This window comes from Botryllus schlosseri, chromosome 16, assembly GCF_051294905.1.
Source record: "Botryllus schlosseri isolate E-star chromosome 16, Bs_hap1, whole genome shotgun sequence".
In the NCBI taxonomy this organism is placed as follows: domain Eukaryota; kingdom Metazoa; phylum Chordata; class Ascidiacea; order Stolidobranchia; family Styelidae; genus Botryllus; species Botryllus schlosseri.
This window is the reverse complement of record NC_137251.1, coordinates 21255403-21267802: the sequence shown is the minus strand read 5'-3', so window position 1 is coordinate 21267802 and position 12400 is coordinate 21255403. Positions and strand designations below refer to the sequence as shown.

The 12400-nt window shown below is 41.9% G+C and overlaps 1 protein-coding gene and 2 non-coding genes across 3 annotated transcripts in view; all 3 read right to left on the bottom strand.

Moving 5' to 3' along the window:
• LOC145459361 (calreticulin-like) overlaps positions 1-12400 on the bottom strand; it is a 283057-nt gene that overhangs the window by 107126 nt on the left and 163531 nt on the right. The gene's annotated exons all lie outside the window — the stretch shown is intronic.
• Trnae-cuc (transfer RNA glutamic acid (anticodon CUC)) lies at positions 3424-3495 on the bottom strand. Its single transcript has one exon. It is a non-coding gene; the product is annotated as a tRNA-Glu (tRNA).
• On the bottom strand, positions 6874-6945 carry Trnae-uuc (transfer RNA glutamic acid (anticodon UUC)). The gene has a single exon. It is a non-coding gene; the product is annotated as a tRNA-Glu (tRNA).

Genomic DNA, 12400 nt, shown 5'->3' with positions numbered 1-12400 from the left:
CTGTCACACGCTCAGACGGGCTGATATACTGTATGTCTGCCACTATAGAGATTGTAGAGATCTCTGTATTGCCACTACACCAACTTCAAACCAGGCTTTCGGGTACGTAATAATTAGAGTGCGCGAATATTAATTCACTACTGCTTGTGAGAGCTACGATGAGTGGTGCGTCGTATCAAGTTTTTACTGCGTCGCAATTACAAAAGTTACACTGATCTTATATTTCCTATTAGGTATATTTTATTTATTCCACGTCAAAAAAGCTAACAATTAATCACGATTCTCATTCGCACTTGATCCGGATTTTCATTCGCACCATTCGCACTACCTTCGTCATTCGCACTTGATCCGGATTTTCTTTCGCACTATTCGCACCACCTTCGTCATTCGCACTGCAATTTTTTTCATTCGCACAAGTGCGAACCGTCACACAGGTTGAAAAACACTGCCCTAGACCATCTGGGATAACGATAGACACGTGGCAATATCGAATTGATAATTCTATTGGTTTGAAATACACTACAGAATATTGACAGGATTCGCAGTATAGCCTATTGCTGATTCGAATACGTGTCATCATACACTGTTCGAAAAGAATTTTAGTCATTGGCGTTGTTTAGCCATAACGCAAAATGGCATTTCCCAGACCGGGAATCGAACCCGGGCCGCCTGGGAGATAGCCAGGAAACCCTAGACCATCTCGGATAACGATAAACACGTGGCAATGCCGAATTGATAATTTTATCGGTTTAAAATACACTACAGAATATTAACAGGATTCGCAGTATATTGCTGATTCGAATACGTGTCATCAAACATTGTTCGAAAAGAATTTTAGTCATTGATGTTGATGGCGATAACGCAAAATGGCATTTCCAAGACCGGGAATCGAACCTGGGCCATCTGGGTGAGAGCCAGGATCACGTGGTAATATCGAATTCATTATTGCATATTTGTTTGAATATATTACAAAATACGGACATGATTTACAGTTTGTTTCTGATTCGGATATGTATATGCGCCATTGTACATTGTTCGAAAAGAATTTTAGTCATTGGCGTTGCTTCGTTATAAAGCAATATGGAATTTCCAAGACGGGGAATTGAACCTGGGCCACCTGGATGAAAGCCAGGATCACGTGGCAATATTGAATTCATTATTGCATATTTGTTTGAAATACATTACAAAATATCGACAGGATTCACAGTATGTTTCTGATTTGGATATGTGCCATCGTACACTGTTCGAAAAGAATTTTAGTCATTGGCGATGTTTCGCGATAACGCAAAGTGGCATTTCCCAAACCGGGAATCGAACCCGGGCCGCTTGGGTGAAAGCCAGGAAACCTGACCCCTAGACCAGCTGGGATTACAATAAACACGTGACAATATGGAATTCGTAATTACATTGGTTTGAAATAAACTAAAAAATATTTACAGGATTCGCAGCTAGTTTCTGATTCGTATATGTGTCATTGTCAGGGGTCTATAAATTGTACTGAAGTACAATTTAGCAAAAATAGCTTATTTTATACTCAACCAGAATTTTAAATTATACTAAATTATACTTTTATGAAAAATGGCTTTCCTGGGGTAGGAGGGTACCATACTGAGACTTTTATGTGAAAACAAGCTCGTGTTTTGCATTACTCCACCTGCGGATGTTTCAAGTTTATTGATCTAACCAAAAATCACACAAGTTTCTGCAGCTCTTGAAACTGTTTTGCATGAAGGCAGCCTTCGAGCGAGAAATCGGTCAGGCTCTCCCGGTAGTCATTCTTTACAATTTCGATGGCGGAAAAATCCGCCTCCACTGGTGCCGTTGTTGAAACACGGTCGAAAGCGTTCCGCAGAAGTCCTTTAGGGTGGGCAGGTGGATGTTCATACCCTCGAGGACACCCCAAGCGTCCTTGAAGCTGCTGTCCGGGCCCTCCTCCTCCAACGTAATGCGGAATTTGTCATGGTCTCTGTAATAGTCCCGCAGTTGAGCGTGCTCCGTCTCGACATCCTCGAGTTTTTCTTCGGCCCACCCAGCTGCTCGAAGCCGTCCTGACTGTTCGCGAAGCAAGTCAGAGACACATGAACGACGCAACTTGACCAGTTCCTTCGGGAGCGTCGGTGGTATCTTGTTGTTTTTGATGTCCGCGTTGTTTGCCAGGAGATCACAGACGCCATGAAGTAGGGTGCAAACCAGAAGGCCGACTCCCCTTTGAACAGTTTTCCTTGTAGCAGCCGAGATTTCATCAAGTTTGGCCTGCACAAAAAGTTCATCAGCTTGGCGTGCTGCTCGGTGACCAGAGTTTTCTTGCCTTGCAGGGACTTGACCACTTTCAGGACCTCTCCGGCGACAACGTCAAGAGCGACAACGTAAATTCACCACTCTGGCGATGGGCGTGCAGGAGGATTTTTTTCATCGAGATACTGAAGCACGCGTATCTTGTTCGCAACAAACCATCCAGTCACTCTCTTCATTGAAGCCCACCGAGTGTCGACAAAGCGTGGGCATGCTGTTTGCATTTCAGTCTGGAGCTTCTGCTGTCGGCGCAGAAATCCGATCAAGCTGTTCATTTGAGTAATGAAAGTTTCATTGGCAAGCTTCGAGTAGGCCTTTTGCACAACCAAGTCGAGTTGGTGTAGTCCGCACCAGAAGTGGAAAATCTCTTGTGAAGCTTCCTTTTGAAGCAGGGTTCCAACACCACCGACGTGGCCTGTCATTGTCGGTTCACCGTCGCTAGTAAACCCTAACAACTTGGTCCTCCAATCCGAACACAAAATCTCAAGAACAGAGGTCAACAGTGGACAAATTTGTTTGGCAGTTTTCGCTCCAAACACAGGAACAGCAATCACGTGAAAGTTGTGAATATCACCATCCATGGTTGTGAATAATTCACTCACTCATTAGAGTTTAGATTATAGCGAGCGAGAAAGATGAAATTTGGAAGCCTACTATGGCAATTTAATTCGAGCTGCGATACATCACAAGACAGAAAAAAATGAAAAAGGAAGAGGAAGATGAGCTGAGCGTGGAATGGAATGAAGCGGAAATCAATCCCGCCGTGCGAGCAAAGCCACACACACAGCGCTGCGCAGGAAGAACCCCAGTGCGGTGCGGCATCTGCACCCCCGCCGCTGCCGGTCTCCCCACCCAACCGCCAGGCAGCACCTGTGGGAGCCAGCAGGGCCCAAACGGAAGCGATAAACCCGCCAATGCGTTTCTTAGGAACTCCGGTGAACTGACAAACACCGAAAAACGGTAAACAAAAAAACAAAAAAAATCCCTATTTTATACTCGACAGAAATTTTATTTTATACTAAATTGTACATTTGAGACCCAAAAGTACAATTTAAAGTGGCCTGGTCATTGTACAATATTCGAAAATAATTTTAGTGATTGGCGTCCTTTAGCGATAACGCAATATTGCTTTTCCCAGACCGGGGATCGAAACCGGGCCGCCTGGGTGAGAGCCAGGAATCCTGACCCCTAGACCATCTGGGATTACAATAAACACGTGACAAGGTGGAATTTGTAATTATATAGGTTAAAAATACACTATAAATATTGACAGGATTCGCAGCTTCTTTCTGATTCGGATACGTGTCATTGTACAACATTCGGAAAGAAATTCAGTCATTGGCGTGTTTTCGCGATAACGCAAAATGGCCTTTACCAGACCGGGAATCGAACCCGGGCCGCCTGGGAGAAAGCCAGGAAACCCTAGACCATCTGGGATAACGATAGACACGTGGCAATATCGAATTGATAATTCTATTGGTTTGAAATACACTACAGAATATTGTCAGGATTCGCAGTATAGCCTATTGCTGATTCGAATACGTGTCATCATACATTGTTCGAAAAGAATTTTAGTCATTGGCGTTGTTTAGCCATAACGCAAAATGGCATTTCCCAGACCGGGAATTGAACCCGGGCCGCCTGGGAGAAAGCCAAGAAACCCTAGACCAGGGGTGGGCAAACTACGGCCCGCGGGCCGCATGCGGCCCGCAACACCGTTCTTTGCGGCCCGCGAGGGTCTAAAGAAAGTTAATAAAAATATTTATAAAATGCGCACTAAAAATCGAATTGTTGCAGGGACTTGATTAAACTTTTTCTAAATATATTTCACCATGATAATTGTAAGGCAGTGGGTCTCAACCTGGGGGACGCGTGCCCCTTGAGGTCATGAAAGCATGTGAAGGGGAACGCGAAGCTGAGCTCAAATGAAAATTTTTTCGCGCTTCGCGCGATTTACTTCCAATTCATAATTATTGCTCTGTATTTAGTATGAATTTCATATTTCAAAATCTCTCATCAGTAGTAGTAACCTCCCATGCCACCAAACTATCGGTTAGGTTTGCTACAGCATCCTGGTTGCGTTTTGGGATATGACGATAAGGGGGCGCGAAATCTACACAAATAGTAGAAGCGTGTTTGAAGCTAACATGGTTATGATGCTGTTAGCATTGTGTGCCCTGGAACTGAACCCAAAGCGGAATTAGTAAATCTATGAACAGATCATTGCTCACAGATTTAAATTTCAATCCTGTTCTAAGAATCGGGACAGCAGACTTTCATCTCTATAGTTTGATAAATTGGTTATTGAGGTCGACCAGCCTATGAAATCTCGCCATTGTTTCTGGCGCGTGTATGATATCATCATAGCAATGTTTGGTTTGTTTCAAATAAGCATATATATTATCTCCATATCCTCACTATAATCAAATACCAGCAATATTGCGTTTTGGTTTATGATCCCAATTTTATATAGTGCGGCCCGCGAATGGATTCAGATGTTGAATGCGGCCCGCGAGCTCAAAAGTTTGCCCACCCCTGCCCTAGACCATCTCGGATAACGATAAACACGTGGCAATGCCGAATTGATAATTGTATTGGTTTAAAATACACTACAGAATATTAACAGGATTCGCAGTATATTGCTGATTCGAATACATGTCATCAAACATTGTTCGAAGAGAATTTTAGTCATTGATGTTGTTTGGCGATAACGAAAAATGGCATTTCCAAGACCGGGAATCGAACCTGGGCCATCTGGGTGAGAGCCAGGATCACGTGGTAATATCGAATTCATTATTGCATATTTGTTTGAATATATTACAAAATATGGACATGATTTACAGTTTGTTTCTGATTCGGATATGTATATGCGCCATTGTACATTGTTGGAAAAGAATTTTAGTCATTGGCGTTTCTTCGTTATAAAGCAAAATGACATTTCCAAGACCAGGAATTGAACCTGGGCCACCTGGATGAAAGCCAGGATCACGTGGCAATATTGAATTCATTATTGCATATTTGTTTGAAATACATTACAAAATATTGACAGGATTCACAGTATGTTTCTGATTTGGATATGTGCCATCGTACATTGTTCTAAAAGAATTTTTGTCATTGGCGTTGTTTAGCGATAACGCAAAATGGCATTTCCCAGACCGGGAATTGAACCTGGGCCACCTGGATGAAAGCCAGGATCACGTGGCAATGTCGAATTCATTATTGCATATTTGTTTGAAATACACAAAAAAATATTGACGGGATTCGCAACTTGTTTCTGATTCGTATATGTGTCATTGTACAATATTCGAAAAGAATTTCAGTCATTGGCGTTGATTTGCGATAACGCATTACGGCATTTCCAAGACCGGGAATTGAACCTGGGCCACCTGGATGAAAGCCAGGATCACGTGGCAATGTCGAATTCATTATTGCATATTTGTTTGAAATAGGCCTACATACCAAATATTGAGAGGATTCACAGTATGTTTCAGATTTGGATATGTGCCATCGTATACTGTTCGAAAAGAATTTTAGTCATTGGCGTTGTTTCGCGATAACGCAAAATGGCATTTCCCAGACCGGGAATCGAGCCCGGGGCGTCTGGATGAAGCCAGGAATCCTGACCCCTAGACTATCTAGGATTACGACAAACACGTGGCAATATGGAATTCGTAATTATATAAGTTTGAAATACGGTAAAATATATTGACAGGATTCGCAGCTTGTTTCTCATTCGGATACGTGTCATTGTATAATATTCGAAAAGAATTTCAGTCATTGGCGTTGTTTTGCGATAACGCAAAATGACTTTTTCCAGACCGGGAATCGAGGCCCGGCCGCCTGGGTGAAAGCCAGGAACCCCTAGACCATCTGGGATAACGATAAACACGTGGCAATATGGAATTGATAATTGTATTGGCTTCAAATACACTACAGAATATTGACAGGATTCGCAATATATTTCTGATTCGAATACGTGTCATCATACATTGTTCGAAAAGAATTTCAGTCATTGGCGTTGTTTCTCAATAATACAAAATGGCTTTTCCCAGACCGGGAATCGAACCCGGGCCGCATTATTCGAAAATAATTTTAGTCATTGGCGTTGTTTGGCGATAACGCAAAATGGCATTTCCAAGACCGGAAATCGAACCTGGGCCACCTGGGTGAAAGCCAGGCACCCCTAGACCATCTGGGATAACGATAGACACGTGGCAATACCGAATTGATAATTGTATTGGTTTGAAATACACTACAGAATATTAACAGGATTCGCAGTATATTGCTGATTCGAATACGTGTCATCATACATTGTTCGAAAATAATTTTAGTCATTTGTGTTGTTTGGCGATAACGCAAAATTGCATTTCCAAGACCGGGAATCGAACCTGGGCCACCTGAGAGAGAGCCAGGATCACGTAGTAATATCGAATTCATTATTGCATATTTGTTGGAATATATTACAAAATATGGACATGATTTACAGTTTGTTTCTGATTAGGATATGTATACGTGCCATTGTACATTGTTCGAAAAGAATTTTAGCCATTGACGTTGCTTCGTTATAAAGCAAAATGGCATTTCCCAGACCGGGAATCGAACCCGGGCCGCCTGGGTGAAAGCCAGGAATCCTGACCCCTAGACCATCTGGGATTCCGATAAACAGATGGCAATATGGAATTCGTAATTATATAGGTTTGAAATACATTAAAAAATATTGACAGGATTCGCAGCTTGTTTCTGATTCGGATATGTGCCATTGTACAATATTTGGAAAGAATTTCAGTCATTGGCGTTGTTTCTCGATAACGCAAAAGGGCTTTTCCCAGACCGGGAATCGAACCTGGGCCACCTGGGTGGGAGCCAGGATCACGTGGTAATATCGAATTCATTATTGCATATTTGTTTGAATATATTACAAAATATGGACATGATTTACAGTTTGTTTCTGATTCGGATATATGCAACTGTACATTGTTCGAAAAGAATTTTAGTCATTTGCTTTGTTTCGTGATAACGCGAAATGGCTTTTCCAAGACCGGAAATCGAACCTGGGCCACCTGGATGGAAGACAGGATCACGTGGCAATATCGAATTCATTATTGCATATTTGTTTGAAATACACTAAAACATATTGACAGGATTCGCAACTTGTTTCTGATTCGTTTATGTGTCATTGTACAATATTCGAAAATAATTTCAGTCATTGGCGTTGTTTCGCGATAACGCAAAATGGCTTTTCCCAGAGCGGGAATCGAACCCTTTCCGCCTGGGATTACGATAAACACGTGGATCACGTATCAAATTTATAATTGTATTGGTTTGAAATCAGAGGTGGTCAGTAACGAAGTACTACTTTTTCGAATTACTCAAGTAGTTTTCCTCTACTTCTGTTACTTACTAAAGTAGATCTGATTTTTGCTACTTCTACTTCTACTTCGTAATATTATGTGATCTACTTACTCAAATTTCGCTATTTTCAGTTTGTCAAGTAGAAGTAGTTCAATCTTCCAATAAGGAAGATAACCTGAGAAATTTCAGGACTTTTTTCACGGACTATCAACATCAAATTTTTATAAAAGTCGGGTGAAGCCAAGAATTTTCGTCGCGCTTAGCGCGCAGTGGATACGGAGTGACCAGTATGATTTCACGAAAGTATCGGTGAAAATAATTTAGGTAGCGGATTGGCGTGGCTCCGTTCGCACCCCATTGTCGCCCTTCGCCCATATGAAATAATTCATCACGGTATATATGACTCATCATAACGTTTGAAACTGACGTTTCGCAATCTAGCATTTTCTTGTCATATCGTAATCTAGCATGTCCATGGCGTGTCCTAATCTGGAAAATTGGACTCTGACTTTTTTTTAGTTTTAGAGCTGTTTTAGCATATCACCTTTGAAACTTTCTGGAATAAAGGCATGAAATACATGTTCCACTTTTAGAGGAAGTATTTATATTTCACTTTTAATTCCCAGTATCATATACTTTGAGTTATAATTAACATCAGTTCTTTTATCTGGATAACATACATGTTGAAGTGTACAAGAAAATGTAGTAATGCCTTTAATTTCCGGAAATAAAGCTACATAATATGGCATTTTTACGGTCCACCATATCTTTATTAACGTTAACTAATCGCTCAAAATCTTTACACCGTATCCTATACAACTTCTCCGTATTGCTCTTCGACTAAACTACTGGCCTTATAATATGGGGGATGGCGCCGTACCATCAGGGGGATGGCGTTCCAGTTCCAGGGCAGATTTTGTCTTTCAGTCGGGTACTCCCTCAGAGTGAGGCACATTTCGCCGAGAATATTCTAAATCTGCGTAATTCCAAGTATTCTACTTACGACGATAAAATAAAATGAATGAATAATCAACACATAAAAAATATCGATTACTCAAAAAGTAGAGTCAATTCGGAAAAACGGATGTCATTTTGGGAATCAGCAGCCCAAATATACCCAGAAACCAATAAAATATCTTTGGCACTAAAAAAAAATATTTTTTGTTGGCCGGTGTAATGATTAATCCTGCCCATCAATGGAGGACTGATTAAGCGGTCGCCAGAATATCTACCACGGGTGGTTCATAGTAGAGATTGTGTGAACGTGAGGTTCACGTTCGCGTTCTGTGTGTGAACCTAAGAAATTTAGAGGTTCACGTTCACAAAGGAAACTTGGTGGGTTCTGGACTGTGAAACATTTTTCATATATTACAATTTTCACGTCGTTATACCATCTTTGGTTGAAATTCTTTGCATTTCAACTTGGGGCCATTCTATGAATGGCAATGGCAACATACAAAATCAACACTAAACGAGCATGCACCTTGCCAATCGCAAAAATTTCACTTGCTTTGTTATAAAAGTTTGCTCGAAATATCCAGCTTTTCGTTTGTGAATATTTATTGACTCTCTGCTGCATCTGAGCTTGACCCGCAGTCAAACCACATCACGAGCGAAATAGGCCTATGCTGCATGTATAGGTAGTCAGCGAATGGTGCTTATTCCACCAGTCAATAAAATTGATATTATTGTCTTAAGTAAAAAATGTAGCAGGCGTGAGGGGTCAATCTTGATTTCATATATTTATTGTATCCTATAAACCAGGGGTCGCCAACTCAAAATAGGTCGCGGGCCACTTTTCCAAATTCCTGGAGGCCGCGGGCCGCATGACATCAATATCGATATAAAAGTAGGCAACGCAGTTCAACAACCACGTCTGATAACTCTACGTTATTACAACGCTGTGCTTTCTAACATAGGCGACGGTTATAGTCACCACAAAAGAACTAATATTTTCTTGAACAAGCACAAATACAACAAAAAGTATCATGATCATCAATGTCATTATATTTTGGACTATGAGCTGTACACGATACCTGACAATGACAACACTCTTTAGCCGCTAAAACAGGGGTGGCCAACATTTTTGTAATTCACGGCCGCATTTCGCGTACTCATGTAGCCTGCGGCCGCATACCGGTGGTTAGTCGTGATAAACTAGCTGGGGCCAAATACCCACGTTATCATGTCCATTGCCGGTACACTCCGAACTAATCTATATGCACATATCGGCTTACTGTGCGCACCAAATCGTTAGTAGTTATGTTGTAAAGAGCCACAGAGAACCAATCTGTAGTCGCGCGAAGCGCGAAAAATTTTTCATGTTCATGAGTGAATTCCGTCAATAAATATTAGTATGGTTTCACATATTACTATAAAATATTTATCCTTTCTCGGCCAATGTGATCAGATTCCCAGATACAGCTGATGCAGGGGGTATCTGCGAAAACTTAGGGTTGTTATTACAAGTGTCGACAGCCGCATAATTTTCCTTCTACTGCTGCAGATTGGCCACCCATGGATTGAAGAATCAATATTGGGGTTAGCTATACACGGTAGGCCTACTTGCTAGACAACTATCTCCTCGTAAAGCATGGTCTTTTGGAGCGCCCGAAGTCGTTTTGCAGGCGTCTCGGTCTTGGCAGTGGTGGGCCATTGCACGTCAAGGCAATATGCCCATTCGTACCAGCAAATTCTTCATCCACGGAATGATATTACCATGCCGAAGCCGTATCAACTAGTGAGTAATAGTGATAGTGGGCACATAGAATGGCTCACTTTGAAAAACAACAACATTATGTTTCAACTGAAATCAATTTTAGCGTTTCAACATGATTTACTAAGCGTTTTTCTGAATTTTTTTCAAATCAGGTCGCGGGCCGCAAAATAGGACCTCGCGGGCCGCATGCGGCCCGCGGGCCGCGTGTTGGAGACCCCTGCTATAAACCAAATCCGTGCGATTTGGTGATTGGCTACTGCTGTATAACTTTGTTAATGGGATAATATCGGTATCAAGTATAGAAACCCGTTTTACACTCTGCTCAGTATCAATGTAGCAATAGTCAGACACCGATACATCGTCCGGTCTGGCCTAGACCGTTGAGTCGTAAGCAGAGGTGGGCAGTAACGAAGTACTTCTACTTTTTCGAAGTACTCAAGTAGTTTTCCTCTACTTCTGGTACTTACTCAAGTAGATCTGATTTTTGCTACTTCTACTTCTACTTCGTAATATTTTGTTATCTACTTAATTACTTTTCGCTATTTTCAGTTTGTCAAGTAGAAGTAGTTCAATCTTCCAATAAGGAAGATAACCTGAGAAATTTCAGGGCTGTTTTCACGGAGTATCAACATCAAATTTTTATAAAAGTTGAGTAAAGCCAAAAATTTTCGTCGTGCTTCGCGCGCACTGGATACGGTGTGAACAGTATGATTTCACGAAAGTATCGGTGAAAATAATTTAGTTAGCGGATTGGCGTGGCTCCGTTCGCACTACATTGTCGCCAGGGCTTTGGAGCAGCCGTAAATTTACATTGCTCCAGCTCCGGCTCCGGAGCTTTCTTCTGTCATACATTAGCTCCGGCTCCAGCTCCGGAGCCGCATTATTACCACTGCTCCGGCTCCGGCTCTGAAAACTATCGAATGTGTTTGTATATATCAGGGGTGGGCAACCCGCGGCCTGCGGGCTTCCCATGACATGCCGCCCTATTTCTTGTCGCATTCTTTTTTTATACTATCTTCTTTACTTTCATTCAGTGTGCATGCCTCCTCTTTACATCGCCTAGGCCAAGGTGGGTGTCAGATTCCATAGACTACTCCTTGTCGCTTCGACATCTTCCTGTCTTTTCATTGTATCGCATTTTTGTGGTGTATTGAACTGATAAAATTGCTAATAAGCCAATGATGATGATGTGGCCCGCGGGAAGGTTTTGAGTAGCCCGCGAGCTAATTTCCCATTATATTATCGAAATTCTGTAATATTATCGAAATTGAATTGCTCAGATTGTGAACCTGCAAGGCCAACCAAAAATATGATTAGTCCGCCAGCAACACTTGGGATGTTGATGACTAAAATATCAGTTTCGACCCATTGGCAGATCCAGGGTCCAGTCACATTTTTAGTAAATCGTCGTACATTACAATAAACTAAAATAGTAGTAAAATTGTTCTTCACGCTTCGCGTGTTCAATTGTCACACGATTTCTTTCTTTGTAGCCTACCCCTACCTGAAAATGAAAAAACGCCTGATTTAGCCGATTGAGTCTAACTATATTCGTAATTACGAGAGAAAGTATTTTCGCGTTTGCGCTCGCAGAAAGATCGTCGGCGATGAAATGTAGGCACAAAATGATGGTCGTATATTCGCGGAAATCTTCGATATCAATATGTCCAGATGCCGAATGGTCCTGTCCTTGCAAACTGTGTCGAGCGGGCGGTATACAGTCGACCCGCAATATACCCAAGTAATAATAATATTAACTTTGAAAATTTTGCGCGTCTGGCGCGGCTAGTGGGCAGCGCACTCGTTCGTCAATTTCATGTGGCCCTTTAGCCGAAAAGGTGGACCACTCCTGGTCTATATAGATTACTAATTTACCCGTAGGTTGGTTATCTATAGTAATATAGAGTCTGTCAGCCGTCAGTAACATCGGATGCAGCAACGAAGACATAGGTGTCGCCGTACCGGCTTGTGACGACATAATGAATACTTGTCAATTGTCGATAACATCATAGTTGCACTAGAACTCACTTTACTCCG